This window comes from Sus scrofa, chromosome 3, assembly GCF_054392235.1.
Source record: "Sus scrofa isolate SSC_HxYL_T2T_F1_AM1 chromosome 3, Sscrofa_HxYL_maternal_Yorkshire_Landrace_v2.0, whole genome shotgun sequence".
Taxonomy (NCBI): domain Eukaryota; kingdom Metazoa; phylum Chordata; class Mammalia; order Artiodactyla; family Suidae; genus Sus; species Sus scrofa.
In genome coordinates, this window is record NC_139385.1 from 111599728 (window position 1) to 111616627 (window position 16900).

General features: G+C 35.1%; 1 protein-coding gene across 1 annotated transcript in view; it reads right to left on the reverse strand.

Moving 5' to 3' along the window:
* The window catches only part of LOC146404857 (uncharacterized), a 464658-nt gene that overhangs the window by 35275 nt on the left and 412483 nt on the right, over nucleotides 1–16900 (reverse strand). Inside the window, exon 9 of the mRNA XM_085019480.1 lies at nucleotides 9956–9997. The gene's annotated coding sequence lies outside the window, so the exon portion shown is untranslated. The remainder of the gene's footprint in view (nucleotides 1–9955; nucleotides 9998–16900) is intronic.

Genomic DNA, 16900 nt, shown 5'->3' on the forward strand with positions numbered 1-16900 from the left:
CCATAGTGGTTGTACCAGTTTACATTCCCACCAACAGTGCAGGAGGGTTCCCTTTTCTCCACATCCCCTCCAGCATGTTATTTGTGACCTTATATATGATGGCCATTCTGACTGGTGTAAGATGGTATCTCATGGTAGTTTTGATTTGCATTTCTCTAATAATCAGGGATGTTGAGCATTGTTTCAAGTGCTTGTTGGCCATCTTACATCTACCTTGGAAAAATGTCTATTCAGGTCTTTTGCCCATTTTTCAATTGGGCTATTGGCTTTTTTACTGCTGAGTTTTATAAGTTATTGGAATATTTTAGAGTTTAGGTCCTTATCAGTTGCATCATTTTAAACTATTTCTCCCATTCTGTAAGTTGTCTTTTTGTTTTCTTTTTGGTTTCCTTTGCTGTGCAAAAGCTTGTCAGTTTGGTTTATGTTGGCTTTTATTTCTGTTGCTTTGGGAGACTGACCTGATGAAATATTCATGATGTTGATGTCAGAGAATGTTTTGCCTATGTTCTCTTTCAGGAGTTTGATAGTGTCTTGTCTTATATTTAAGTCTTTACGCCATTTTGAGTTTATTTTGGTGCATGGTGTGAGGGTGTGTTCTAGTTTCATTGATTTGCATGCAGCTGCCCAGGTTTCCCAGCAATACTTGCTGAAAGACTATCTTTTTCCCACTTTATATTCTTGCCTTCTTTTATCAAAGATTAGTTGACCACAGGTGTCAGGGGTTTATTTCTGGGTTCTCTATTGTCTTCCAATGGTCTGTCTGTCTGTTTTGGTACCAGTAATACACTGTCTTGATTACTGGGGCTTTGTAATATTGCCTGAAATCTGGGAGAGTTATGCCTCCTGCTTGGTTTTTGTTCCTCAGAATTGCTTTGGCAATTCTGGGTCTTTTGTGGTTCCATATAAATCTTTGGATTGTTTGTTTTAGTTCTGTGAAAAATGTCATAGGTCATTTGATAGGGATTGCATTGAATCTGTAGATTACTTTGGGTAGTATTACCATTTATTAAAATAATTATTTATTAAATAATTTATAATTATTTAATAATTATAAATTTAAATAATTATTTATTAAATAATTTATAATTATTTTAATAAATGGTAGGACCTAGCCTATTTCTCTGATATTCATTTTCAAAATGTCCTGGCTATTTCTGATATTATCCCATTTGATCCTTAGAAGCATCTTGATGATTTGATAAAACTATAAATTATCTGAGAATATTAGCATTTTTATTATTTAAGATGACCTATATCCTTTTTTTTTTGTTAGAGTTATATTATACGTTTCTCCATATGGGTCTTGTGAGAGCAGTTTTCTGTTATTATATACCTTCTAAGTGGTTTATGTTTTATACATACAAATGGTTTTGGTTTCTGTATATTGATTTTATGCCCTATAATTGTATTGCATTTTCATATTGTTTACATGGTTTTTCACTAGGTTCTATGGTGAGTTTTAGTTTTATAATAATTTCAAGTGCCAACAATGATAGTTTCATCATCTTCTTTCCTAATTTATGTGTAATTTATTAGCAAATTAAAAAAAAATCACAGTAGTTGTGAGAGTAAAAAGCCCTGTCATCCCACCCTCCTGTTCTCTTGTTATAGGAGCCTACAAATAGGTGGGGAATTATTTATTTCTAAAGGATTGAGGAATGTTCTCTCAGAAAATCCTATTTTTTTAATTTAGACCTTAAAAAAATGAAGACTAGTTCATTTACAACGTTGTGTTAGTTTCAGCTATACAGCAAAGGTATTCAGTTATATTTATATCATTTTTCAGATTTTTTTCCTTATAGCTTATTATAAAACACTAAGTATATTTCCCTGTGCTATACAGTAGTTCCTTGTTGGTTATGTCATCTATTTTAGTGTGTACATGTTAATCCCAAGCTCCTAATTTATCACCCTCTCCTTCCCCTTTGGTCATCATAAATTTGGTTTCTATGTCCATGGATATATTTCTATTTTGTATATAAGTTTATTTGTATAATGTTTTAAAATTTTCAAATATAAGTGATATCAATGATATTTGTCTTTCTCTATCTGGCTTACTTCATTTAGTATGGCAATCTCTAGATTCATCCATGTTATTACAAATGGCATTATTTCATTCTTTTTGTGGCTGAGTAATATTCCATTATGTAAATATACCACATCTTCTTTATCCATTCCTATGTCGGTGGACATTTAGGCTATTCCATTTGGCTATCATAAATAATGCTGCAATCAACATTAAGGTGCATGTATCATTTCAAAATTATGGTTTTCTCTGGATATATGCCCAAGACTGGGATTGCTGGATCATATGGGAGTTCTATCTTTAATTTTTTAAGGAACTCCTTGCTGTTTTCCCTAGTGGTTGTACCAATTTCCACTGATAATATAGGAGTGTTCCTCTCTCTCCACACCCTCTTGAGCATTTACGATTTGTATTTTTTTGATGATGGCCATTTTGTCAGGTGTGACATGATACCTCATCGTAGTTTTGATTGACACTTCTCTCATAATTAGCAAAGTTGAACATCTTTTTAATGTGATTGTTGGCCACCTGTATGTCTTCTTTGGAGAAGTGTCATTTTGATCTGCCTATTTTTTGATTGGGTTGTTTGATTTTTGATATTGAGCTAATTGTATATTTTGGAGATTAATCCCGCCTCAATTGCATCATTTGCAAATATTTTCTCCCATCCTGTGGGTTGTCTTTTCATTTTGTTTATGGTTTCCTTTGCTGTGAAAAAGTTTTAAGTTTAAAATTCCTCACAATAATTATTTGTTCATGGTATATTTTCCTCCTATGTACTGTGTTTCTTAAATGCTATATTTTGTTCACATTTTATTATTATATCCCCAGTCATATATGTTAAAAAACAATAAATATATGTTAAATGAAAGATTAGAGAACTTAAAGATTATTATGTCTCTATTTAAAGAATGTGTATAGTAATATTTAAATTTCTTTTTTTTTTTTTTTGTCTTTTTGTCTTTTCAGGGCCGCACCCACATCATGTGGAAGTTCCCAGACTAGGGGTCTAATTGGAGCTATAGCTGCCAGCCTATGCCAGAGCCACAGCAATGCCAGATCTGAGCTGCATCTGTGACCTACACCACAGCTCATGGCAATGCCAGATCCTTAACCCACTGAGAGAGGCCAGGGATCGAACCTGCAACCTCATGGTTTCTAGTCAGATTCGTTTCCACTGTGCCATGACGGGAACTCCTATATATCTTTCTATCTCTATATAAAACTGCTTTTTAGTTTGAGACAGCTTGCTATAGTAGAGAGAGCAAAAGGTTCAGAGCTCAACAAATCTCATCCTTTTACCCCCTGGCTATGTGATTTGGGGGATGCATCTTAATCTTTGCAATACTCAATTTGTGAAATGCAAATGATGTATCATCAAAAATTCCTTTGAAGAACAAATGAGATATGGCAAATAGAACAATGATTACCAAATTAGAATTTCCCCCCTTCTCTTTAAGCAAATGCTCTTCAGGGAGATATTGACTATCTATGCTAGCCCTTTTCTTTCATTTCCCTGCAGGTATTAATTGCTGGTCTTTTGTCAGTGTTGAAGTAGACTGTTTCTCACTCTTTCTTGTGTAGCTTTTCCTTCCTTCTCTTCTGAGTGTGCAATGTAGAGTTCTCTAATGCATTATGTTGTACATATCCAACTCATATATCCATATATTTTTCACTCCTTTTATTTTAAAGGACGGTATTGACAATAAATTTCTACTTAAATAAATAACTATGACACAGTGATTACTTTAGCCTGAACACTGCCATTTGGGGTTTAAAAATGAATCTCAAGAAAAAGATGCCCCTTTCCACTCATTTGTTAAGGAAAAGATGGATGATTAATATAGAAAAGAAAAAAAAAAAAAAAGGTGTCCTGACTTGTAGGCAGTGCTGTCAACGATAGATATTTCAATTTCCTGAGGCATTTCTTTTTCATTTCAATAAAGACTAAAACAGAACTAAGGAAAACCTGTGCTCATGAAATCATATTTCAACAAGCTCACTTTGGGGAGATGACATCTCGTTCTGCGTGGCCCTTTCTCGCCCAGCTTTTCATTCAGTTCTGATCCACAGGTTAACAGACACGATAATTAATTCTTCATAGGAGACATTTCTATTTACTGCTACTGATTACTTTCTGAGAATTGAATAGCAGCCCCACTACCATCCTTCAAAGACTGAGCATAAAGCTGAATTGATTTAAAAGAAGCCTGACTACTTGAAAGTCAGAGAAATAAAACATGGTCATCATTCCTCTAGGCAAATTGCTGATTGTTCAGTAAAACTTGCAGCCAGTGGGAGGTGATGTTTCCAGGCTACAGCAATCAGGGTAGGGTGGTTTGGAAAGCTGTGATGAAAGGCCAGGAGCATTTAGGCTTTATTAGGAAAATGCCAAACAGTGCTAACAGTGTCTGGAAAATATGATTACCGCTTTTATTCTGGGCTCCAAAAGGAGAAAATGGCCAATTAAAACATTCAGTACTAGGAGTACCATGCTGGGCATTCAGTTAAAAGATATGCCCAGAAATTATTTTAACATTCAGCACAACTAGCAGAATGTACTAACAACGATAGTGCTGTAGGGAGGAGGGGGAAGTTCTTTTTTTTTTTTTTTTTTTTTTTTCTGGAAAAGGGATCCATTTACAATGTGAATCAGAGTCCAGAATATTTTTAATATGTTTATAGTAAGTATATTTTATATCAAGTAAATCAGAAGGCAGAAAATTGTGAAAGTAAATAAAAGAGAGTGTAGACACTGGAAAATAAGAAAAGAAGGAGAAATGGAGGCAGGAGAGGAGGGAAGAAGGGAAAGAAACAGGAAGGAATATTTCAAATAAATGCCATTCAGGAACTGTGTATGGTGATGCTGCATCACCTTTCATTTTAACCAAGGCTAAGTAGTTTAGCTTTGAGTGTCTCCATATAATCATTTTCAAAAATGTCAAAACTCTCCCTGTTATTATTTGACCTTTAGGGATGCTTAAGGAAGAACTTAACCCAGTCTTCTTTCTGTATATTACTTTCTGTTTTTTTGTGCCCTACCTTAGGAAGGAAGAGTTACATGGGAAAAGATAACAAAGGAAATTAAGAGAGTGGTTTTTGTCCCTGGCAAGTGAATAAACTTCCTTCTTTTCTGTTTCTTTATAAGAAAATTCATTGATAATATTAGCCACGATGTATGAAGTTGGCAGAGTAGGAAGATGTGGCACTCACCTCCTCTCACCTGCATGCCAAAAGTACAACTTTTTATAAAACAACTGGCAATGAAAAAGATGGGAGCTACCAGAAAAGATTTTCTACAACTAAATCTATATATAAAGGAACTACAACAAGACAGATGGGTGAGGCATGGTCATGGTATAGACAAAACCCACACTTTAAGGCTGGTTACTTACAAATGGGAGATTAGTTATAATTGCAGAGGTTTCCCCCAAGGACCAAGGGGTCTGAGCTAATATTGGATTCTTCAGCCCAAGGGCCCAACACTGTGAAAACAAGTCCCAAGAATACCTGGCCTTAAAGGCCAGTAGGGCTAAATTTCACAGACCCAGAGAACTATAAGAATAGAGATTTCACTTTTAAAAGATGCATACAAAATCTCATGCTCTGGGACCCAGAGCAGAAGCAGTAATTTGAAAGAAGCCTGGGTCAGACCTACCTGCTGATCTTAGAGAGTCCCCTGGAGAGGCAGGAAGCAACTAGAGCTCATCCAGGGGACAGGGACACTGGCAGCAGCCATACTGGGGAGCTCATTCCTCCTCTAGTTTTTAGCCTCAGGACCCAGGCTTACCCTAGGCCCACCTAACTGTAGGCACTAGTACTGGGATGCCTCAGGTCAAGGAAATAACTGAACAGGCACACAGCCCCACCTACCAGCAGATAGGCTGCCCTAAGATCCCGAGTCCTCAACTGCACCAAGATATGGCCCTACCCACCAGGGGACCCAGGACCAATCCCACATTACAGTGCCCAGGTACTAGATCAGGGACCCTCAGGGTCCTACAATCAGAGGTCTCGGGACATAGCTCTATCCACCAGTGGGCAGGCACCACCCCAGAATCCTCTGGGACCCAGCCCTGCCTACCAGCTAGCCTGCTTTAGTCTCAGGAAACAGCCTCACTTCATTTGAAGTGGACGCCAGCCCTAGGACAACTGTCGCCCATGCACCAGCAGGTCCATGCCAGTCCTGAAACACCTTGGGCCTCAAAGCCAGCCTCCACAGAGCCAGCCCCACTTACTAGCAGGCTGACACAAGGTTTGAGACATTTTGGACCCTGTAGCCAGCTGTGTCAGGAACTGGCCCCACCCACCAGTGTTCCTATACCAGCTCTGGAACCCCTGGACCCTGCAGACAGATTCCAGAACCTGGCTCTGTCTCCCAGTGGGCCAGAACCAGCCCCAGGATCTTCTCCACTAACCAGTGGGCAAGGACTGGGTGTGAAAACAGGATAATTACAGGTAAAAGAATGAAATCAGAATGCTTTTTAATAGCACATAGAAAAATAGATTCAAAATGGATCAAGGACCTAAATATAAGACCAGAAACCATAAAACTCCTAGAAGAAAAGATAGGCAGAACATTCTCTGACAATATTGTTTGAATCTGTCTCCTAAGGCAAAGGAAATAAAAGCAAAAAAAAAAAAAATTGGTATCTAAATAACCAAAAAGCTTTTGTACAGCAAAGGAAATCATCAATGAAACAAAAAGATAACCTACTAAATGGGAGAAAATATTTGCAAATAATACAACCAGTAGCAATTAATATACAAACATATATAAACAACTCAGACAACTCAATATAAAAAAAACAACCTGATTAAAAATGGGCAGAAGACCTAAATAGACATTTTTCCAAAGAAGACAAACATATGGTAAACAAGCACATGGAAAGGTATTCAACGTCATTAATTATCAGAAAAATGTAAATCAAAATAATAATTAGATATCATCTCACACCTGTCAGAATGGCTATCATTAAAACATCTAAAAATAAATTTTGGAGAGAATATGGAGAAAAGGGAACACTCAGACACTGTTGGTGTGAATCTAAATTGGTGCAGCCACTGTGGAAAACAGGATGAGATTTTCCAAAAGGTTCTCTTTTCTATTTGCATGTTAGAAAGACTTAATGTGAAGCAGCCTAAAGCATGCTTTGCTTAATAATGCTTTGCTTAAAGTATATACATTTGTCTTGAGAGAAAATTAAGAACACTTGCAAGCAAACATCAAAGTAACTAAAACAATGTTTAGAAATGAGTGACTGAGATGTCGTGGAATGTGCTGAGAACCTGACACAGGTTAACAGCAAACACAAGTTATGGGAGTATCAGACTTTCTTCCCCTCCTCCTCATTGCCATTAGCCTCTGGATTTTTCACCTTCTACTTTGCTTTCCCTCACTTGTCTGTGTTAGAAAATATGTTTATGGCAATCAGTAGAAATCAAAAAACACCTTTATTGTTTCTTTTTTTAATTTTTGTCTTTTTGTCTTTTTACGGCCACATCCGTGGCATATGGAGGTTCCCAGGCTAGGTGTCTAATCAGAGCTACAGCTGCCGGCCTACACCACAGCCATAGCAACACCAGATCCGAGACGCATCTGTGACCTATACCACAGCTCACAGCAGCGTCAAATCCTTAACCCACTGAGCGAGGCCAGGGATTGAACTTTCAACCTTATGGTTCCTAGTTGGATTCGTTTCTGCTGAGCCACGACAGGAACTCCCCTTCATTGTTTCTTAATCTTTCATATTAAATTTTTCATCACGTCTTACAAAATTTTCATTTACATTAGGAAATTCGTCAGTTTATGTTCCCATCGTTTAATTTTCACGAGGCTATGAAATTCTAAGTGATATGGTACAAAGTTAAATAACATTATCTTAGAAATAAAATGTTAGTCTAACATCCAGCAGACTCTCCAGTCCCAATCCCCTATGCATGGTCTGAAAGCAGCTTCCCAGTTTCTGCTTGGATTCCTCCAGTGACCAGAAACTCCCTTCCTCACATGACCACCTACTCAATTCTTAGCCAGTGTTAATAACAAAGAACTTTCTATTTCATTAAATTAAATGTTGCTTCTCTCTATGCTTATTCATTGGCCGGCTCTCATTACATATATCATTTCAAATACTTGACAGTAACTACCATGAATCCTCTAAGATTTCTTCAGGCCAAAGGCCTCATCTCTTTCCTTTGTTCACTTGTTTATATGTAATACGGCACTATGTAATTTGTCTCCAGTGTACAATGTTTAGTCTAAAAATAATGTCACTACACATCAACACAAACTCCTAGTGTAATGTCACTGCTAAATGTATTGAATTCTTTTTTTTTTTTTTTTAAGGCCACACCTTCGGTATATGAAAGTTCCTGGACTAGGGGTTGAAATGGAGCTGTAGCTACAGGCCTATGCCACAGCAACACCAGATCTGAGCTGCATTTTCAGTCACAGCTGGTGGCAATACCAGATCTTAACCCACTGAGTGAGGCCAGGGATCAAACCCACCTCTTCACAGATATTATGTTGGGGTCTTGACCTGCTGAACCACAATGAGAACTCCTGTAATTAAATTCTTCTTTCTCATAATCTGAGCACTAAATCCCAGTAAATTCCACCTAAGACTAGATAGTAAAATTAGCAGACAATTGCATATAGCTTAATATAAGTTTATATTAAGCTTTGTATTTGACAAAAAATAGCATATATTATATATATAATAAATCCACAATTATACAAATATATTCTAATAAATGATGACTTCTTCATTTTTATATTATATTTGTGTGATAAATAAACCAGCCTTTCATAGAAAAAAGACTCTCTTGGATTGGAAGTCTGCTTTCCCATAACATTTTTATTTAAATTTTCCAATTCACTTGAAGAAAGAAAAGGTTAGTTCCTTATTTCTCACAAATTCACAAACAAAAATTGCCGATATGACAAATATATAAATATTAAAAAAAATCTATGAAATACTAGCAGAAGATACAGGAAAATGTCTTATAATTTAGGGTAGGAAATGAAGAATTCTTAATGATAAAACAAAAGGCCATTAATAAAGGAATGAATAAATATTGTTAGGCTACTACACATTTTAAAAATTATGTACCACAAAGACAATTAAGCTTCGAAAGTTAAAAAGTATGTATTATATATTTCTATATATAGATAGATGTAACAGACTATATTCAATATGTAAAAGAAAGCATTTTTGTCAAGAATATATAAAGATCTCCTATAAATCAATAAGAAAAAAGTTCTAAGAAGAAAAGGGGAAAGTGAACAAGAATTTACAAAGAAATAAATACAACCAATACATATATGATAAAGCAATTAATGTTTCTGGTAATTAGGATAATGCAAATTAATTAAAATTCTGAGTATTAAAATTTACTCCCTAGTACAAAGGAAAAAATTTTTGATTGCAAGTGTGAGCCAGAGTATGAGGCCAAAATTTGTTTTGCGTGGTTTGTGTAGTATGATTTGGGATATATGTTTCTGATTGTAAATTAGAAATTAGCATGACAATCAAAAATTTTCGTAGTTCAACTTAAAACTGTCCCAGCAATTATTATAGAAAGACTCATTCATGTGTATTAAGAGACTGTATGTTATGATAATTTTGAGACAGCAAAATAAAAGACAAAGAAAGAGGTTGAAGTTATAGACAGGCAAAGATGATCCACTGAAATTACAACGGTATAGCCTGAAGAAGTAAAACAAAGTAATTGTATGGAAAGATACTTAAAACTACAATCAATAAAAATTTTGCAATAATAAGACCTGAATCTACATATTGAGACAGCCAGTGAATACCTCAGGAAATTAACCCCAAACTAAGTTGAATCTTATTATGATCAGAATATTCAATTCAGAGCAAATGAGGCAGAAAGGTCATGCCAGAAACAAGTTAGTAAGGAAATTACCTTAATATCTATCCACATCTCTGAGAGAGTAGGTACTTGATTCTGAGGAAGAAAGTATGGATATAAAGGTAAGTATTTAAACAGAATTAAAATGCACACACCACTGCTGACTCACAAAAGACAAAGTTTACATGCTAAAAAAGAGATGAAAATTATTCAGGATGATCAGAGGTTTTTTTCTCTCTGTGACTTCTGTTGCCCTCTGGAGATATCCTCTCTCTTGTTGGAAAGAAATAGAAAATATATTGTTCTTGTATTTATTTTTTATTAAAGTATAGTTGACTCAAAATGTCATGCTAATTTTTGTTGTACAGCAAAGTGATTCAGTTATATATGCATTCTCTTCCTTATATTATACTCAAGATAATTATGTATATAAAAAGAGTGTGTATATATATATATGGGTATATATATATATGGTGTGTATATATATGTGTTTGTGTGTATATATATATATCACAAATGAAACAAATGAAAAAATCTACAGAAAAGAAACAAACTCATGGACTTAGAGAACAGACTTATTTCCAAGAGGGAGGGGGAGGGAGTGGGATGGACTGGGAGTTTGTGGTTGGTAAATGCAAACTATTGTATTTGGAGTGGATAAGCAATGAGATCCTGCTATACAGCACAGAGAACTATATCTAATCACTTTGATGGAACATGATGGAGAATAACATGAGAAAAAGAATGTATATATATATGGATAACTGGGTCACTTTGTGATGTACAGCACAAATTGACAGAACATTGTAAATCAACTATAATAAAAAATTTAAAAACACATAAAAAAGTTGACAAATTTTAAAACTGACTAGAGTTCAAAACACTAAGGGCAATAATTAATATTAAAATTGTTTTTGTTTCACCAATGACATGAATTTTAACTAGCTTAAGAAAAAAATTGTCTAAGGGCTACATATTCTGAAAAATATCTTGATATAAAATAGGGAGGAATGTTGCATAAAAAGTATATGATTCTCAGTATAGCTGAGATTTTTTAAAATGTGAAAGAAATCCCAAAGAGACAGTAAATGAAGAACAACCACAAATAAGAGAGGTAATTTGAAGGTCAAGCAGTCCAGAGGGGATTGGCCATCCTAGAAACTAGGAACATGTTTAAAGCCATCATTTTAACATACTCAAGGTAGAGATTTAGAATTGAGACACTTAAATAAAACCTGGACCATCAAAATGTTCTCCTTTTAGTGAAAGTGTAAAATGGGGAGGGGGAATTGCCCAATGGGAAAAGAAGAATACAAAAAAGGATGTCTGTTGGGCTTGAACTCAGATGGAAAATAATATCTCCCATTAGTATTAGAACACCAGGTTTGTCTTATGTGGATTTGAAGTTCAAATTTATTCTACCTTCATGGTACAGGAAACCCCAAATTAAGGAAATAATTTTAAATGTTATAATTATAGTTCCTCTGGGTCCCTGGTCCAGTTCAAATCCTATTTGGAGGGACTTCTCTTAACCAAGACCCCATAGGCTTCCCACAAAATATAAGCTTGGTCTAAACTTTACGAGAGAGATTTATTTTAGGGAATTGACTTGTACACTTGTAGGGCTTGGCAAGTTTGAATTTGCAGAACAAGATGGCAGGCTGGAGAGATGCAGAAGAGTTGGTGTTGCAGTCTGAGTCCAAATGCAATCTGGAGGCAGAAATCCTTCCCTGGGGCACCTCAACTTTTTTCTCTTAAAGACTTCAAGTGTTTGGCTAGGCCCACCCACATAATGAAGGGTAATCTCTGTTGTTAAAAGTCGACTAATTTAAATGTTAATCACAACAAAAATTCCTCCACAGCAATATTTAGACTGGTATTTGACCAAGAAACTTGGTGCCATGGCTTAGCCAAGCTGACACATGAAATTGACCATTATAAAACCTAATAGATCTTTTAGAAATGAGTCATGTATATTACAAAATATAAAATAGTGACAAGTAGAAAATCAGAGGCTAGAAATAGAGTAGACAAAGCCAATATAATAGAAAGCTGATATCATATCAAAGAAAATGTATTTTTAATGTAAAAGCCATTGGCAGCATAAAGGTCATTTATTACATAATGACAACATGTATATTTAACACTTAGATTTAAAAGTCTTGAATGCCTACAATAAAGTAGCTTCATTATACATGTAGGATATACTAACATGACTAGAAGAGAAGTTTAAAACCCCCAATAAGAGAGAAAAATATTTACTATATAATTCTCAAATATTCATTTAACAAAGAGACAAAAGAATTTAAAGACACAGAAGACTCAAACAGAATTATTAATAAGAATGATCTGTTAAAGATGATAACAACTTATCCTCATTAAGTAAGAAAATAGATGTATAATTCTTAAGTAAATATGAAACTTTAAATAAAGTATTTATTCATATAATAACTCACAAATTTCAAACAATTGGTTCTATTCAAATATGTTTTCTGTTCAAGTTATAAATATATACAAATGATAACTAAAGACATCCATATATGGAGAAATAAAATAAGGTTTCTAATACTCATGCTTTGATTAAAGATAATAACAAAAATAGAAAATATGATATAGCATAAATGGTTAACAATCTAGTTTCAGGAGTCAGATTGCCTGGGTTGAATCTTATCACCAGGATCTATTAGCTATGTGAATGTGATTTTACTTTGAAAAGGGAGGAAAATGATACTATTGGCTGAAAGTGTTGATGTGAGGGTTAAATGAGCTAAAATATGCAAAATTTTACCACAGATCTTCAAGAATAGTAAGTACTCAGTAACTATTAGCGCTAATGTAAATATTACTTAAAATATGGTAGGATTAAAATTAAAAGCTTTTGCACAGCAAAGGAAACCATTAAAAAAAAAAACAACCCACAGAATGGGAGCAAATCTTGCAAATGAAGTGACTGACAAGGGATTAGTCTCCAAAATATACAAGCATCTCATACCGTTTTATATAAAAAAAACACAAATGACCCAATTAAAAAATGGTCAGAACATCTAAAAAGACATGTTTCCAAAGAAGACAGATGCACATGTATGTGTAACTGGGTCACCATGCTGTACTGTAGAAAAAAAATTGTATTGGGGAAATAGCAATAAAAAAATAAAAAAAGCACATGAAAAGATGCTCAATATAACTAATTATTAGAGAAATGCAAATCAAAACTACAATGAGGTACCACCTCACACTAATCAGAATGGCCATCATCAAATAAGTCTACAAACAATAAATGCTGGAGAGGCTATGGAGAAAAGGGAACCTTCCTACACTGTTGGTGAGAATGTAAATTGGTACAACCACTGTAGAGAATGGTATGGAAGTTCCTCAAAGGACTAAATATAGAACTACCATATGACCTAGCAATTCCAGTCTTGGTCATATATCTGGAGAAAACAATAATGCAAAAAATACATGCATCTCAATGTTCATTGAAGCACTATTTACAACGGCCAAGACATGGAAGCAAACTAGATGTCCATCAACAGAGGAGTGGATAAAGAAGATGTAGTATAGCAATTCCAGTGATGGCTCAGTGGTAACAAACCACACTAGTACCCAAGAGGATGCAGGTTTGATCTCTGGCCTCACTCAGAGGGTTAAGGATCTGACATTGCTGTTGCTGTGGCATAGGCCAGCAACTACAGCTCTGATAGCACTCATAGCCTGGGAACTTCCACATGCTGTGGGTGTGGTCCTAAAAAGCAAAAAAAAAAAAAAAAAAAAAAAAAGGTAGTATGTATGATGGAATATTACTCAGCCATAAAAAGAACAAGTGATTTCATTTGTAGCAACATGGATGGACTTAGAAATTATCATACTAAATGAAGTATGTCAGAGAGAGAAAGATAAATATCATGAGATCACTAATATGTGGAACCTAATAAAAAATGATACATAAGAACTCACCAAACAGAAAAAAACTCAAAAGATTTTTGAAACCAAACTTATGGTTACCAAAGGGGAAAAGTAGGTGGGGAGGCAGGTATAAATTGGAAGATTTGGATTAACATATACACCTTATTAATTATAAAAATACATAACGAGGACCTACTGTATAACACAGGGGAATCTACTGAATACTGCGTAAAACCTATATGAGAAAAGAACCTGAAAAAGAATGGATACATGTTTATAAACAACTGATTTATTTTGCTGTACATCTGAAACTAACATAATTTGTAGGCCAAGTATATATACTCCAACATTTTTAAAAAATATTTTAGGATATAAGTGAACTTAAATCTTTTTATTGGAGAAAAAAATTAAAAATCCAAAGTATTTGATCACTTAACCAAAGAGTTAGAAAAAAAGAACATAAGTGTCAAAGAAAGTAGAAAGAAAAACTTCTAAGTTTAAAAGCAGAATAAATGGAATAGGAGATACAAAGATCAACTAGCACCAAAAGAGCCTGAAATTGGTTCTTTGAAAAAACTAAAAAAAAAAAAAAAAAAAAAACTCAGAAAAAATTTTCAAGTTATTTTTTTTAAGTGAAAATGAAAGAACCAAATAAACAATACTGGGAATAAATTAACCATAAATATAGGTGATATAACCTCACTGGAGGTCATAATATACCTACAGAAGCAAAACTTCACTTTTCGGGGCCCTCAAAATTTAACTTTTTCATGTACAAAGCACTGATAAATATATAATACATAACTAGATACAAAGTGTATCTGTGATATTAAATTCCATTTTGAAAAATTTGAAAAAAAATTTGAAAAATTTGCAATGTGTATTAAAATAACAACTTAAAACCCTATATTTATTGAAAAATAAATAATTGATGAAAAGCTTAAAAAATATTGGTTGGGTAATTTTGTTTTTTTTTTTTTTAATAAACAAAACTCCTTTTATTATCTTATCTGTTCACTTGTAAACATGATTTTAAATTCTAGATACTCTAAAATAAATTTAAAAAACCAATTTGCCCACTTTTGAAGATCTCTCTTTTAAAAGGTTTATTTATTTATTTTAAGGCTGCATCCTTGGCACATGGAGGTTCCCAGGCTAGGGGTCCAATCGGAGCTCTAGCCACTGGCCTATGCCACAGCCACAGCCACTTGGAATCTGAGCTGCGTCTGCAACCTATACCATAGCTCATGGCAATGCTGGATCCTCAACCCACTGATCGAAGGCAGGAACTAAACCTGAGTCCTCATGGATGCTAATCAGGCTCGTTAACCGCTGAGCCCTAATGGGAACTCTTCCTTTTCTTTTCTTTTTTTCCACACTTCTGATTTTGAGTCAGTTTCCAGATCCACAACATCCACATGGATTTTTTTTCTTAAGAAAGATATGCCTTAAAAATGTGCCTGCAGGTAATGTATCCTACTGCTTCTTCCCTCTATTTTTACTTTCTTTTTTTTTTTTTTTATTATTTTCCCACTGTACCGCAAGGGGGTCAGGTTATCCTTACATGTATACATTGCAATTACATTTTTCCCCCCACCCTTTCTTCTGTTGCAACATGAGTATCTAGACATAGTTCTCAATGCTATTCAGCAGGATCTCCTTGTAAATCTATTCTAAGTTGTGTCTGATAACCCCAAGCTCCCGATCCCTCCCACTCCCTCCCCCTCCCATCAGGCAGCCACAAGTCTCTTCTCCAAGTCCATGATTTTCTTTTCTGAGGAGATGTTCATTTGTGCTGGATATTAGATTCCAGTTATAAGTGATATCATATGGTATTTGTCTTTGTCTTTCTGGCTCATTTCACTCAGGATGAGATTCTCTAGTTCCATCCATGTTGCTACAAATGGCATTATGTCATTCTTTTTTATGGCTGAGTAGTATTCCATTGTGTATATATACCACTTCTTCCGAATCCAATCATCTGTCGATGGACATTTGGGTTGTTTCCATGTCTTGGCTATTGTGAATAGTGCTGCAATGAACATGCGGGTGCACGTGTCTCTTTTAAGTAGAGTTTTGTCTGGATAGATGCCCAAGAGTGGGATTGCGGGGTCATATGGAAGTTCTATGTATAGATTTCTAAGGTATCTCCAAACTGTTCTCCATAGTGGCTGTACCAGTTGACATTCCCACCAACAGTGCAGGAGGGTTCCCTTTTCTCCATACCCCCTCCAGCACTTGTTATTTGTGGATTTATTAATGATGGCCATTCTGACTGGCGTGAGGTGATATCTCATGGTAGTTTTGATTTGCATTTCTCTTATAATCAGCGATGTTGAGCATTTTTTCATGTGTTTGTTGGCCATCTGTATATCTTCTTTGGAGAAATGTCTATTCAGGTCTTTTGCCCATTTTTCCATTGATTGGTTTTTTTGCTGTTGGGTTGTATAAGTTGTTTATATATTCTAGAGATTAAGCCCTTGTCAGTTGCATCATTTGAAACTGTTTTCTCCCATTCTGTAAGTTGTCTTTTTGTTTTCTTTTGGGTTTCCTTTGCTGTGCAAAAGCTTTTCAGTTTGATGAGGTCCCATAGGTTTATTTTTGCTCTAATTTCTATTGCTTTGGGAGACTGACCTGAGAAAATATTCATGATGTTGATGTCAGAGAGTGTTTTGCCTATGTTTTCTTCTAGGAGTTTGATGGTGTCCTGTTGTATATTTAAGTCTTTCAGCCATTTGGAGTTTATTTTTGTGCATGGTGTGAGGGTGTGTTCTAGTTTCATTGCTTTGCATGCAGTTGTCCAGGTTTCCCAGCAATGCTTGCTGAATAGACTTTCTTTTTCCCATTTTATGTTCTTGCCTCCCTTGTCAAAGATTAATTGACCATAGGTGTCAGGGTTTATTTCCGGATTCTCTATTCTGTTCCATTGGTCTGTCTGTCTGTTTTGGTACCAGTACCACACTGTTTTGATGACTGTGGCTTTGTAGTATTTCTTGAAGTCTGGGAGAGTTATGCCTCCTGCTTGGTTTTTGTTTCTCAGGATTGCTTTGGCGATTCTGGGTCTTTTGTTGTTCCATATAAATGTTTGGATTGTTT